Raw genomic sequence first — 14,507 nt, forward strand, 5'->3', positions numbered from 1 at the left:
ATGTTGTTGAGAAGGTTCAGCCTCTACTGCATTACCACCAACTTCCACCCATGATATTGTGAGCTAACATAATAAACTTGGAGGCATTACTTTCAGAGCATTCTTTGTGCATTCTTCCAATAAGTGTGACTGGCTGGTGATGTGCTGGTCTGCTGTGTCTGCTGCTGAGCTAGAGTGTCATCTTGTCACCACCATCCTTCATTTTCAGCTGTAAGAACTTTAAAGACAAGTTCTGTGTGATCATGGGTACTGCACTCTTACTTCATGATCTACCTATTGCTATGAGATTTTTCTCTGAATTTGCAGAAATGCTTTTTTTTTTTTTATTAGAATCAGTTAAGTTACTATAGATTTTCTGACACTATCTGAGTGGGATCTAAATGTCCCTGCTAATTGTAATAACAAATTTATTTGCAAAACTAGGTATCCTGCCTTGATGTCAGATATTCAGAGGAGTGTGACTTCTAATGACATATCCAAACTCTCAATGATGAGAATTTCTCTGCAGTTATCCATATATCTTTCAAAAAATAGTCCTGGATGTAATATGCGACGTAATATGCGATAACTGTTGGAAAGAAGCGAAGAACCCAGAGCTATCAAACTGCAGCATCATTCTGAATTGCTTAAATTTTTCTAGGAGTATGAGAATGAAGCAAAAAATTGCTGTTAAATTTCACTGACATCAGAGGTGTTCCATGAAAGACTGAATTTATGTAGAAAGAGATAGAAAAATCAAAAGACAAGACAGAGTGAGATAGTGGGAAAAGATTGATTATCAGCAAAGTGGATGTCATGTCTAAAGCCATAATTTTTTTCAGTTATGGAAATATATACCTATACTTAAACAATTCTACAATGTCTGAAATTTTAAGCCCTGAAACTCATCATCTGGAATATTTATATCTTCTAGTAGCAGCAAACAAACAAATACTCAAGCTACTTAAAAAAATGAATCTTCTCATACATCTGACCTTGAACAAAAGTTGATTGATTAGATTTGAATCCAGCTGGATAACAGCAACTCACTCTCACTTATAACATCCCAGATCTTTTTTTTTTTTTTTTTCTTTTTCTTTTTATCCATAGCTTGCATCAGTTTTTAAAGTATGGCTTTAAAGGCCACATTGCCATTGGAGAAAGAGAATATCTGTCATGTTTCAAAGTTCAGAGGGCAGTACAGAACTATTTGGTATGTCTTCACTGAACTAAGACATTATGTTTTTCAAAAAAGCCAAAACAAGACCTGAATTGCATTAGGAAGTACAGCTATCTGTCATAGGGGCTCTGTATTGAAATTCATGATAAGAGAAGATTTATTTTTCATTCTATATTTAAATCATCTTCTTTTTTGTAAGTATAAATCTTATGTCAGTTTTCTGGCTTCTGTGCAAGTGACTGTGATCAATTTTTCTCTGCTTTGGTTCTGGACAAACAGTATGCATCTGTTGCAAGTTCATTTGAATAACTCAATGCGTGTATATCCTCATGAAACACTAATAGACATAGTGTAGCCATACTACACAGGCACACTAATATGTTTGCTAGATTAATCAATAATAAGATTGATCAGTCTTTTGCTTGGTCAAGTTAATCATGGTATTGATCAGCTTAGCAAACACATCACTTTCCTTGTGTACTATTGCTGTAAAGGCTATCTTCCCCACCCCCATCAGCTGCACTCCAGGAGATTCCAGAGAATGAAAAACAGCAGCATTTTCTACATTAAGTGGTCCTATTACTTCAGGCTCATCTTCTACCGATTACTATCACATTTCAAGATTGAGGTGTTTAGATTTTTAAATTCTCTCTTGCAAGTCTGAATGTCACTGTTAAAAACCTGGGAAAATTTCAGAATCTTTTTATTTTTTCTGTGTATAAAATACTCAGCTCAGGATCACTCTGTAACTAGGTTCTCTTTCTGATATTTAATATTTGAGATTTCCTCATCCTATATTCATGCTCTGAGAGAATGTATCACTTTACAGATTTTAGGCTTTTAAAGAGAAATCATTTAATTGTAGAGAACAGTTTAATGCAATTGGAGGGTATGGATATACAGGTGTATTACTTGCACATTACTTGGAGATTTAACTTCAGAACTATACAGCAAGGCACTCAATAGTCTCACCTCAGCATTAAAGAAAATTTCAGTTATATTCTTATACATGATGGCAAAAAAGTTTCTTAAGAATCCAAATATGTATATAATATTTAAGCTATATCTTTTACAGAGCTTGTTTACTTCCACATCTTGCTTCAAAAGCCTGAGATTCTGTCAGTCTACCATGTCAAGACAATTGCTCTCAAACACTTCTTACAGCTTGAAGCACACTGTAACATAAAGACAGTGCTTTCATACAAAGCCTTAAAATAACTCTTCTTGTGCAACTACAGAACAGCAATGGAAATGGTTGTTGTTTTCTGATGTGTATCTTAATGTAAATGGTGAAGAACAGCAAATAAAGGTCTTAAACCCAGTCTTCTCCCTCTAACCATTAAGAAATATCAGTAGTTAGAGGAAATTGTGAATGGTGAAGGTACTCACAAACGTTTTTTTTTTTTTAATTTTAATTGCATACTGTTAAGAACATATGTCCTTGGAAACTTAATATTAAAATACACATAAGCAAATATTCAGCTGTTGGAAACTGACTTTGCTCAATTCATATGTCTCCCATGCAATTCTTCATCAATAATACCAGAACGTAGTTCTATAGCTTTAGTCTCAGGGATGCAGACTCAGATATCTCAAGGAATTTATTCCTTAAAGACTTAGGCTGTAAAGACTTGGGCTGTAATATCCTCAGCATAATAATGTCATTTACATTTTTAGAAAGCTCATTTTCACAGTTTTATAATTGGTAATTGGAAAAAAATCAAAAGTTTTGTCAGTTTTTTAAAAATTGAAAATATCCAGTGCAAAGTTAAAATTGAAAATCAGGGAAGTCTATATTTCCCACTGAAGTCAACTGAAATAGGCTCTGTAGACAACCAGATCAAGTGTTTGCTAGGCAAACAAAAAGAAACACCTTGAAGCCACCAGGAATTATAAAAATGGCAGACTAAATCAGTTTGTAAAATTCAAAACCTGAATTTGTTTTAATAGATGCCATCAGGCTATTCTGAACAGATAAGGGTGAGTCCCTAAAATCCTTGATTTTAGGGATTGGTGAATTATCTGATTTTGTTGTGCATGAAAAGAATGAGACTAAAAGCCCTGGAGGCACAGTTTTGTAGCCAGTCTTTAGAAAAGACAGAGTTCTCTTACTGCCTTGTTTATGTATTTTAACTGTAAAGATGAAAGAAGATCTTCATCTGCATTTATACAGCAGAGAATCTAATGACTGAACAACAGCTAAAGTTAATATTTTCACAGTAATACATTTTTTTATAAGTTGAAAGAAAATAACTTGTTAGTCTCAATGCTTCATTTTTAATCTTTCCTTAACATTTCCTGACATCTTAAACAGAAAATCTTTGCGGGAAGCTGTTTGGTACATTGTAAATGAGTAGGATGCAGGACACGGAATGGCTTCTTTAGACTCCGACTGACGCATAGCAATGATTTTTAAATACTCTATCCATAAATGTGGTGTTTTTTCCTTCTTACACTGTGTAGCACCCCTGTCAAAAACATGGAGGGGTCCAGGTCTACAAAGAAGGTCATTTGTAATGAGGAGAGAAGGTGGAGTCTAAGCTGTGGGTGTCATACTGGCACTGCCAATAACTACAGCTTAGAGAAAGAAGGGTCATACTGCCGCAGGGCCCTGACTGTAAATGGTGCTTCTATTGCTTTAAAGACTAGATAATTTCATTCCACTTAAGTCAGCAGGCTAGGAATACATGTAATGATCTTCTCTTCACCCTCCAGGGTGTGAGCAAGAATGGTTCCAAGACCAAGTTTTCTGGCTGCCATAAAGATTTCAAAAGAAGAGTTTAAATCTGTGTGCAAGAATATTGGAGGTGCTATTAATGCTTTTTTGAGCTTTAGGAATGCCCTTTGACATCTTCCATCTCTATTCCAAGAAAGTAATACAGCTATTTCAACTTAAATAACTGAAACAAATTCTTACTTTTGCAGGAAGTGTGAAGAGACAATTTTAACACTGTGTTGCCTGCATAAAGCAAAGTTTAGCGGCTGATGTAAGGAATATCTTGCCACAGTGCTCCTGATATATTTATTTGTTGGTATTTTTTGGGGTGATGAGAATGTCTTTATTTTTTTTCTTTTATTTTAAACTTGGAGAGTTTTTGTATGCTTTTTCTAATTCAGAAATATACACACACGCATATACATTCACACCTTAATCGATTATTAGCACACCGTGGTGCTGCCTTCACAATGTCTGCAATAGAAATTTTAGTTCTGTTTGGTCTTTCCCATTAACTCTCCTATAATATGTTAGAGCTTACATCTTAATACACACTATATGGAAAACTGAAAAAAAGAGTCAAAGAATTAATAGAGAAAGCAGAATGACTGATACAGGGACTAGCAGAAGAGCGATAACATTTAAAATATATTACCAATTAAAAGAATTAAACAATGACAATTCAGTCCTATTTGTCTTGCTGCAGTAATAATGAAAAAAAATGTATCACTTGATATTTTTCTTCCTGAAATAAGGATTTATTTATCTATCTATTTATTTATTTATTTATTTATTTTTATCTGGGTTCTGGTGGAGTGAAGCAGAGCAGCACCACAAAGTTCTGCTTACTGTAGAGGTCAAAATATTTAAACAAGTACCTGTGCAACTCATAACCTTTGATTCTGTTCAGTTAAATGGAATTATGTTCTATATGTTCTATTCCCTTGCAATCCAACCAGTACACCCTCAAGTCCTGGAAAAAATGGACACATAGTAAAGGATATTTCTGCCACCCAGTTTAAGAATCTTATACAGCTCACAATGGGATGATTGCCAAGAGTAATAGACACACCATTAAGTAATGAAGATGAGGAAACTACATGATTATGGAGATCTCAGTGCAAAATAATCCAGTGTTTTTTGTAAATGTTGTGAAAGAATACATTGTATAATTGGATAGATTTTAGAAAGCCGGAAATGAACATATAGGTAATATTTTGAAGAAAAGATTACAATCACAGCATGAAAACAATTGTGTTTGGATTATATGATCATAATGAGTGCAAAACTGCATAAAAACCAGAATAAGAAAGACAGAGTGCGAAACACAAAATGCAAATTTGAATGTACAAAACATAAAATGATTTGCTCTGGATTTAAGAACAGAATTTGCAGAAGAAATTTGCAGAAGTAATAAAACTATAAATTGGATGACAGTCCAATTTGGTTTTTTTTCTGTGTAGTGTAGAGAAAGTTAAAATACTCAGAGACTTATAAAAATTGTGATGAAAATCTAATAATTATTTCTATATTTGTAATGGAAGTTTGAATACCTTGGAAAAATTCTGGAAGTAATGATTTAATGAAAATGGGTGATTCTCCTTAAATGAAAAAGATGTAATGGATTGAACATAACAGAAAATTTCATAAACTAATCTGGAAAACTAGTTGTATTTCTAAATGCTTAAAATATTGAAAGCTGATCAGTTAAGAAAAGAGTTCTGTACATTTTGTGAAAGATGAATAGAACTTCTACTGTTAATAGTTGTTCTAATGAGAAAAACATAATGCGTCCTAACAAATCTTTGCTATCTGTTTCCAAACTTATTTACAATTTTTAGTGCTTGACATAATGCTACTTTGAAAAATTCACTGGAACCTTCAAGCATGTTTATGCTTTCTTTTGCTTGACATGAACAGTAGTTTTTTTTTATTAAATGAAATATTTCAGCTTCACATTTCACTTAGGGAAAACAGTAAAACGTACTAGTTAAATGTGAAATACTAAGAAAGCTTTCTTTTAAATGGTTCTAAACAATTATACTACTAGGATATTGAAGAAATATTTCATGGAAATAATACAAATTGGTTTATACTTTATTTTTTCTTACTTACGGAAGTATTTATGTTGAGGAAAGACTCATTATTCACTTTAAGTCATAAAACATTTCTTTATGGTTTTGCTTGGGATATGTTCTGAACAACTGTAGAAGCAAATCAATATTAATATATTTTCCACAGCTTTAGGAGAGATATTGAAGCGTTGTTCATGCAGTACAGAATGTTCTAAGTGGCCAGAAAACAGTTTTTCAAGAACCTGTTGCATAGAGGGAATATTTGGTACGTTCTGAAACTTATGTAGATTTGGGAAAAATGAAAAACACAATGTAAATATATTTATCACAACTTGCCACAAATGAAAAAGTAAATCGTTTACTAGGTCTTTGCTGATCCATAAAAATTCTAAGCTGTGTTTTGATATAGATAAAAATTTGTTCTCTTAGTTTAATAATTTTATTCTCCTTATAGATTGAACTGTAATATTTCTGTATTTCCCAGGCTAGTTACATAGCCTGAATTACTCCAGCATCTTGAATTATATTAGGAGAATCCATGAAAAAAAAGTTACACAGTTATTTGAAGTGGTTTCCCAATATGTATTTTACATATTTTCCATCCATCTCTTTTCTCCATTTTCTCCCACTCCAACCAATTTCTGGAAGGCTTAGTGGCTAATTGGAGCTACCTGTAGAGGTTTGCCTCCTGTGACAGTTTACTTTGTCACAACCCACTATACAAAAATTCACAAGAAGATTCAGGCAGCAGGAATGAGTAATCCATGTAGTCCCCTCCAGATATTTCCCCAGATTGTTCTCTTTGCTTATTCATTTTTTTGCAAAGTAACCACTAAAGAAACCTTCTGCCTCATCTCAGATTAACCACACATATCTTCCAGTCAGTCTGCCATCTTAACTCTATATAACCTTTTTTTTCCCATGGAAAGCATTTTTGCATGGTTGAGGCATTTTTCTCATGATATAACATAGACTGAGCCTGTTTGGCCACCTTCATGTTGAATCCCTGGTTAGAAAGTAAGGCTATACAAGTACCTCTTTTAGTTCTTGTCTAGGAAGAAGACTGTTTCATGGTAGAGGTTCACTCTGTCATTAATTGCCAGTTAACTGGAATTATGAGCTTGTAATAATAGAACATCTTCCTGGGCCTCGAACCACTCTACGTATTTGTAAAGCACTATCACTACTCATATTATTTAGGTTTGATGACTTAAAATTTTTATTCCTGCTAGACATGGTTTATCATTTACTAATGGATTAGAAGTTAGTTCATCATTTAAACACAGTTCACATACAAAACACTACTTGCTTCCAAATATAGAATAAAATAGTATTTACTGAATATTTCTTTGTTTTCTGCATCACTACCAACACAATTCCTAGTAAATGTTGATTTAGAAATTAAAAAACTAAGGCTCCTGTGTCACAGTCCCATTACTGGAGGTGATTTATTACAAATTCTAAGCTACTAAAGAACTAGAGGAAGATGGAGAAGCTAGTGACAGTAAACAGAGAAATCCTAGCAAATGGTCTACAAGGCTGGGGTAGTCACCACCAGGGATTCAGCAACATCTTGTTGGTCCGCAGGGAGGCAGGAAGTTGGTCAGCAATGTCTCACTGACCTGCATGGCTGAAGTTTGGTGGATGGGGTACCTGTTCTTCCTCAGAACTCTTTGGATTTTTATCCTCTCCATAGCATCCTTCTGGTTTCCATAGGCAGTCAGGGACACTTCTGTTTGGTTTATCAGGGGTGATGGTGACAGTAGTTGCCTCAGCATGTCCATAGTACATGCCTTTCCCATTGGATTATTGGCAGTTGATCATGCTATTGTCACGTGGCTTGGTGTATTGGGTAATTTCTTAACGATTCTTTAATTAAATGTTTGAATTCAATGGTTCTAATGCTGGCAAGCATATTTTGTAGTATTAAGAACAGAGTATTCCCCTGTATAAAATACACAGGAATGTACTGAGCGTTTTTGACTAGGACAGCTCTGCAAAGAAGAGCTTTAAAAACTACACAAAGGTAGGTGGTTGGAGGACATAACTTTAAAAAAAAACTGAAGCTTGGTCAGTAGGAGTGATATACCATGAATCAAACCATGCATCTATTGTCAAGCCAATTACCTGGATTACTTGAATCGGGAATCAGAAATAATGAGTAAAAACAGATAATACAAGCATACTAAAAGGCCATAACAATTGACATAACAATGTCATTCTGAAAGGCAATCAAATCACTATATATATATGTTTAAAAGAATATCTGCATGCAGCTTTCTCTTATTTGGCCACTTTGAAGACTTATCATTCTCTCCTACCTGCTGGAGTGACAAAATCATTCTCTTCAATAAATAGAATGGGTTTGGAGTCCAGTATAGTTGTTTAATGATGTAAAAATTGTACATTTGAGGTAACGGCATTTACCTATCCAACCACATGACCACACTTTTCTTTCCTTTGTTTTCACAGGTAACATCTACACATTAAAACAATTTTAGGGCATAGTTTCTTATTGTCTAAATATGGTGAACCTGATAAATTGCAAAGCTGAGACAAGTTATAGGCATTAGCTGTGCTCTGAGTTTAAAACTACTGGTATTAAACATCTTGCTGAATCCAAAAGCCCACAGACTTCCTCAGAGCTATTCACTAAATAGGATGATGACAAAAAGAGCAAAAAACTGTTAGCTGGATAAGAGTAACTCAGTATGGGCTCAATCTTAAAGTAACAGCAGTAGCTAGTGTATTATAAGAACTGATAAAAGCAATTGATAATCAGAGCTAATTTCATGTGGAAAATTTGCACTAATGTCAGGAAAGACAGAAAAATAACTGGACAAAGGTAATCTCTTTGCCCTCAGCAGAGAACAGACAGTACAGCGAAGTGTTATTACAATCATAACATCTTCCAGATTCTGCCTGAGAACAAAGTTCTTGTCTATATGATGAAAGATCACATGAAGTTAAAGGGCGGATTCAGAGAGAAGAAAGGCACATATGACCTAATCACAACCATCTGTAACATCTCTGATAAAAGGAGGGCAGTACAATCGTACATGGATCATGTGTTCAGCTTCTCAAAAATTTTGACACCATCTGACTTGACCAGCTCTAAGCATCCAGATGTGGGAACTCTAAGCTATTGCACTGAACTCATCACAAGTTTCTGTCAGCAACAGGAGAGAAGAGTGTGAATAGAAAGACTCTACAGCAAATGCTTTTCTGTCAGGCAGAGGATGAGACAAGGATTCAGCATGTATGCAGTATTTCTGAGACAAGTGTGGGAAAAATTTGGAAGAACAGAAATTGCTAGGCCTGCTATTTTTTGACACCTCTAAAATAACTTCAGATGCACCAATGTTGAAGTCAGTAAAAATATTCTGGTCTGAAAAAGCTTACCCCTAAGTGTGAGAGTAGAAAGAAATTGAATGAGCATGTTCATTTACTCATCAAAAGCGGAGGCAGGCAAAAATCTTTATTAATGATCTAGTTCTTCACAAAGTGAATGAGAAATATTGAGGATCAGAAACTTGACTTTTCTTCATCTTTCTTGTATGTTTATATTTATGTATAAATAAGGATTAAGAATACCTCATTCTTCTGTGGAATCATTCACAAAAATGCAAAAGACTCTGATATCTTTAATTGTTTATAATTTTGACTTCTGAAAACCTTTTTCCTTTTCATCATTTTTCTCCCCCAAATCTATTAATGAATATTCATCATGGAAAGATGACTACTGCTGACAGAACAGCAGTTCAAATGTAGTTATAGCAGTTACAATTATAGAGGTTACAAAATTTCTGTAGTTTCACGTGACACTAGAGTGCTTGTAGCATAGTCTTTCTTTCAGATCTTCTCTACTTTTTAGTAGGTATTCAGTTTGAAGAAAGGGCATTCAATGTTCTCATATCACAGAACCATGAGAGTACAGTAAGAACTAACCATTCTGTAGGGGTATAGTGGCTTTCTCTGTGGTTATCAACAGGTGTTTCACTATTTTACTTAATAGGGCTTGCACTTGGAAGGATGTGTCATGTCGGTGAGAAGGAAAAGCAAACAGCTTCCCCACTGTAGTCAAGCCATGCTCTTTTTTACACAAGCTGATGTCAATAGGGTTCACAACACAGAGGAAAGATGTTACCCTTGTAGCGACTTCAGCATAGGCAGAGTAGAAGCGTGAGCTCAAAGTCACTCTCTTCTGGTCCTCTTGTCCTTCACATACAAGTTTGAGGAGATGACATTACTAATTTCTGGCTGTGACACTTTGCCAGTAGCAATTTGAATTTTGAATTTCAGTAGTTGGGTCAATAAAATAAGTTTTCTTGCCTAAAGACTCAAAGCAGAATTGCCAGCTTGACAACTTGATATTTTCTTCAACATTCTGTTTTCTTGGGTTCTTCAGATGAGGTGAGGAACTTAAATAATCATAATATATTTATTATATTCTTTTCCTTCCCTCCTTCCTTCCCTCCTTCCTTCCCTCCTTTCCTTTTAGTTACTTGATATGGTTGTGTGATTTTTGAAAAGATGGATTAAGTCCATCTGCCTTTAGATGGACTTTCAAGGTTTCTTGCCTGTCTGAACCAACCCATGAAATGCTGTTTCATAGACAGAAGAGAAAAATGAACAACTTCTAGAGTGACATTTTAAAGAAAATTCAGTTGTGCTGATCTCTGACAAAGAATCTAAGTGAAATATATATTTTTTTTGCATCCAACATAAAAATTTGGATTTGTTTTTCTATTTTATATATTATTTTCTTTGATGGGATATATTTTCCATGCGTCCGTAACTCAGATTAGGTTTAGCACTGAATATCTAACTTCCAAATGAACCCAGTACTTGATCTCCTGAGCTATGTTTCTGAAAGTTTTATTCTAAGATAATACTTTGGATAGTTTTACACTCGATGACCTCCCTGTTTTCCACATTGTTGAGCTGGACTCAACAAATCATAAAAGCACTTAATAAAAAATTCAAACAGCCTAATTTGTTTAGATATGTTTCAAACCCTTTACTCTAGCAAATGGGGCTGGAGGGAGAGTAGCTAATACAAACACATCAGTGACTCTGAGTGCTGTAGTCTCTTAGATGAAACTTAGGAGTAGCACAAGGAGTTTACCACACTGAGAAATTACACATATATTCTCCCCACTAATAATATGGCTGTCAGTTCTCATCACATAATTCCAGTTATGGGATCCAGTAAATTTTCCAATAATACTTTCTCTATTCCCTGCAAGGTAAAAACAATAGCTTTATGGGAGCATGGTATTGTCACAAGGTCTAAGCTGTTCATGTACTTTCTGAGTAAAAAGGCTTTTTTTTGTCTTTATGCTTCAAAATTCTGACAGGAACAGCTTTCCAGGATTAACAAAGCATATTAGGTTTATCTTTTTCTATAGTAAATAATAAAAACTATAATTATAAAGTAGCACACTCTAGGTTTATATAAATTTTAGGAGCAGCCACCTCTTACATAATACAGTGTATATTATAGTTGAAACGAGTAGTTCTCATAACACATCCAGAACAAAACTGAAGGGAAAAATAACTGTTGTTTTCATACTTCTGGTTGCTTTGAAGAAAGCTTGAATCTCAAGAACAGAAATGCTGTGCCCCATTATTTCATTTTATCTCTCCTCTGATTGAATTTTTGAGCAAATCTTACCATGTTAAGACTGAAGGTTAAGACTTTACAATTAACCAGTTAGGCTGATCTGATTTAACACTGGTAACATCAGATTCAAAATATAGGAAAAGTTTTTTATTATCACTACTCAAAACAATAGCAAAGTTGTTAAATTCTTTTGTTGTTCACAAAGAGATTCAAGAATTACTGAAGTTGGAATATAGCTAGGAAAGTCCAGGAATTATGAACATAACCATAAACTCTGAAGTCCTTCTATCCAAAGCTAATACCCCAAAAACTCAAGCCTATTCTGAGCTAAATTCCAGTCAGGAATATTAGCTAGGAACAAGCTTTAAAAGCTGTCTTCGTAGTATCATTGCCTATTTGGGGAACTGGTGTACTTTCAGAACACCTTCAGTATTCAGTGACACTGCAAGTCAAAATAGACCACATTTCAGCATTATCGGTTAAAGTGATGACATAAATTTACACACGCAAATGAAGCAAAGAAACATGGACATTATGTTCTCTACACTCTGCTTCTACTGGAAGACAAAATAAAACCTTATTGAAAGTGGTGACGTTAGACTCCAGTTGGATGTTGGTGCATTGCATAGTCCTTATAGCATGTTAAACTACTGAAATTGTTACAAGTTGACTAGACTGTGTAAAATACAATACAAGCAGAACTCTTCACACTACTCAAAGTTCTCCCTCTTCCAACATGTACACCATTTGATCTCACCTAATTTGCATGTCAGAAATCCTAAAAACTGTCTTACTTGCAAGTAGTCATTCCCACACATAACTGGAACCATCCTGAACCTGGAAATTTTCTTTGTTTCTTTGAATCTCTTGATAGTCCCAAAACTTGTCTTTGAACTGAAAAGCCATTAATGTGTTTCCAAATATATTTGGTATAATTTGGAATAAGTGTTCATATCAAATTTTAAAAACTATTCATGAAAATTATAGTTTGAGGCAGGAGGGTTGGACTAGATGAACTCTAGAGGTCCCTTTCTAACCCTACAATTCTGTGATTCTGTGATTCTGTCATTTATATTTTCTAATATTGAACATAAAATTCAGTTCTATACTTTTATAAATTTAATATCATTACAATTTATATTTAACTGTTAGAAGACCATTTGGATCACTGCTTGGTTTGGTGTCAGCCAGTCATGTTTATTACTATGGAAGATTTAAAAATAACAGCAATTATTCTGTAACATTTCCATTTGGATTAGATTAACCATAAATTCTGTAGCTAACATTTCATGCTTATATTTATTCCCCTGTTTTGAAACCTAAGCTAGATTTGAAATTTTCAGTACATGAAATGAGTACCGAGGACTTTAAAAACAAACAGCATTAGCCTTGCATAGCTTATTGGATTAAAAATTAAACAATATGCACTGCTGAAACTGTCAACACATATGCAGAGCCTTTGAATTCTGCAGTAATTCCTCTTGATGTCATCAGTGTTGCAAGGTGAGTTTCTTACAAACAAAAACTAAATCATAACAAAACAGGATTACCTGTTTATAAACTCATATATATTTGTCTCCAGGCAGAATGACATTGCAAAGCTTTGAAAGTAGTGCTAATCAAAGTGACAGTCATATATAGAAATAGTAACTAAACTTTAGCCATATCAAGTCTAGTTAACTAGAGAGTGAATAAGGAAGGCTTACATTGCAACTTTTTTCCTTCTTAACCATTTTGCTTACTCTTATTGATGATTTAATTGGATCCTTTCTGAACATTTTCTTTACATTATAGAAAACAATCACAACTTAAACAGACTGTACCAGTAGAAGCAAGTGTAAAGAGCACGGTTCTCAGTGTAAAAACATTTTTTACACTCAAAATCTCAGAGTAAAAATCTTTTTAAAATATGTATATTTCCAGTTTTCAAATATTCTGATTTTTTTTCATTTCTTTCTCTGAAATAAGGTTTGGAACTATGTCCACCAGCTTGCCAAGTTTAAGAGCTGCCAAAGTTTTTCCCTCTTAACTGCATGGATATCAGCCCTGAAGATCTTTGATGGGTTAAACTAATGCAAAACTAAACACTTATGTGTAAACACTCTTTTTTCTTTTTCTTGCCTGTAGAATTGTTTCTAGAGAATTGCTGTGGCCAAAAAAAAACATCTCCCTAATTCAAAAGAATGAGAATGGGGGATGAGATTAGGAAATGCATGGTAAAGCTGAAGTTGGAGGGAAAGCTAAAAATGATTGTGGAGACAAGCAGAAGTGAGGAATAAAAAGAAAATAATACAAATGAATGAAGATTTATTAAAGCAAGAGAAAGAGAAAAGAAACAAGTGGGAGTGGGGAATTGGTGGAACGGTATTGGCTGTATGAGAAAGTAAAATCATAGAACGCGAAATAAAGGTTCTTAATCCAGAGCTGGAGTTAATATGGCTGTGACAAATATGCCAAACAAAAAATATTTGTAGAACTAAAAAGTAGATTTTACCCTTAGAAAATCTGTAATGAAAATGTGAAATTCAACAGAATTCATTAATATTGTAGTAAAACTCCTTTTATAATTTTGATGCCTTTTTTGTTGGCACAAAAGAATAATATAAAACTATTTTATCCACAAAAGCATTGCTACCTGGCAGTACACTAATTCAATTCTATAGCAATGCTCTCTGGTTTATGTTACAAAGTAGCTCTGAATTCTGAAGACATTGACATATCTGTAAGAAGTGAATTCCAAAACAGAGTGGTTTTGTTGAATTAAATATGAAAAGGAATAATGCAATCAGTACAGAATTCCTTTATTTATTTATTTTTATATGGAGTTCAATATAATTCTCAACTAATACATGTTTTACTTATCAGTGTTATCAAGTTTTCTGTTTTTGTTATGTTACAGAATATTCCAGTGATGTTGCATGACTGTGAAAT

This window comes from Cyrtonyx montezumae, unplaced genomic scaffold, assembly GCF_038088225.1.
Source record: "Cyrtonyx montezumae isolate F1298 unplaced genomic scaffold, pur_monq_1.0 scaffold_8, whole genome shotgun sequence".
In the NCBI taxonomy this organism is placed as follows: Eukaryota; Metazoa; Chordata; class Aves; order Galliformes; family Odontophoridae; genus Cyrtonyx; species Cyrtonyx montezumae.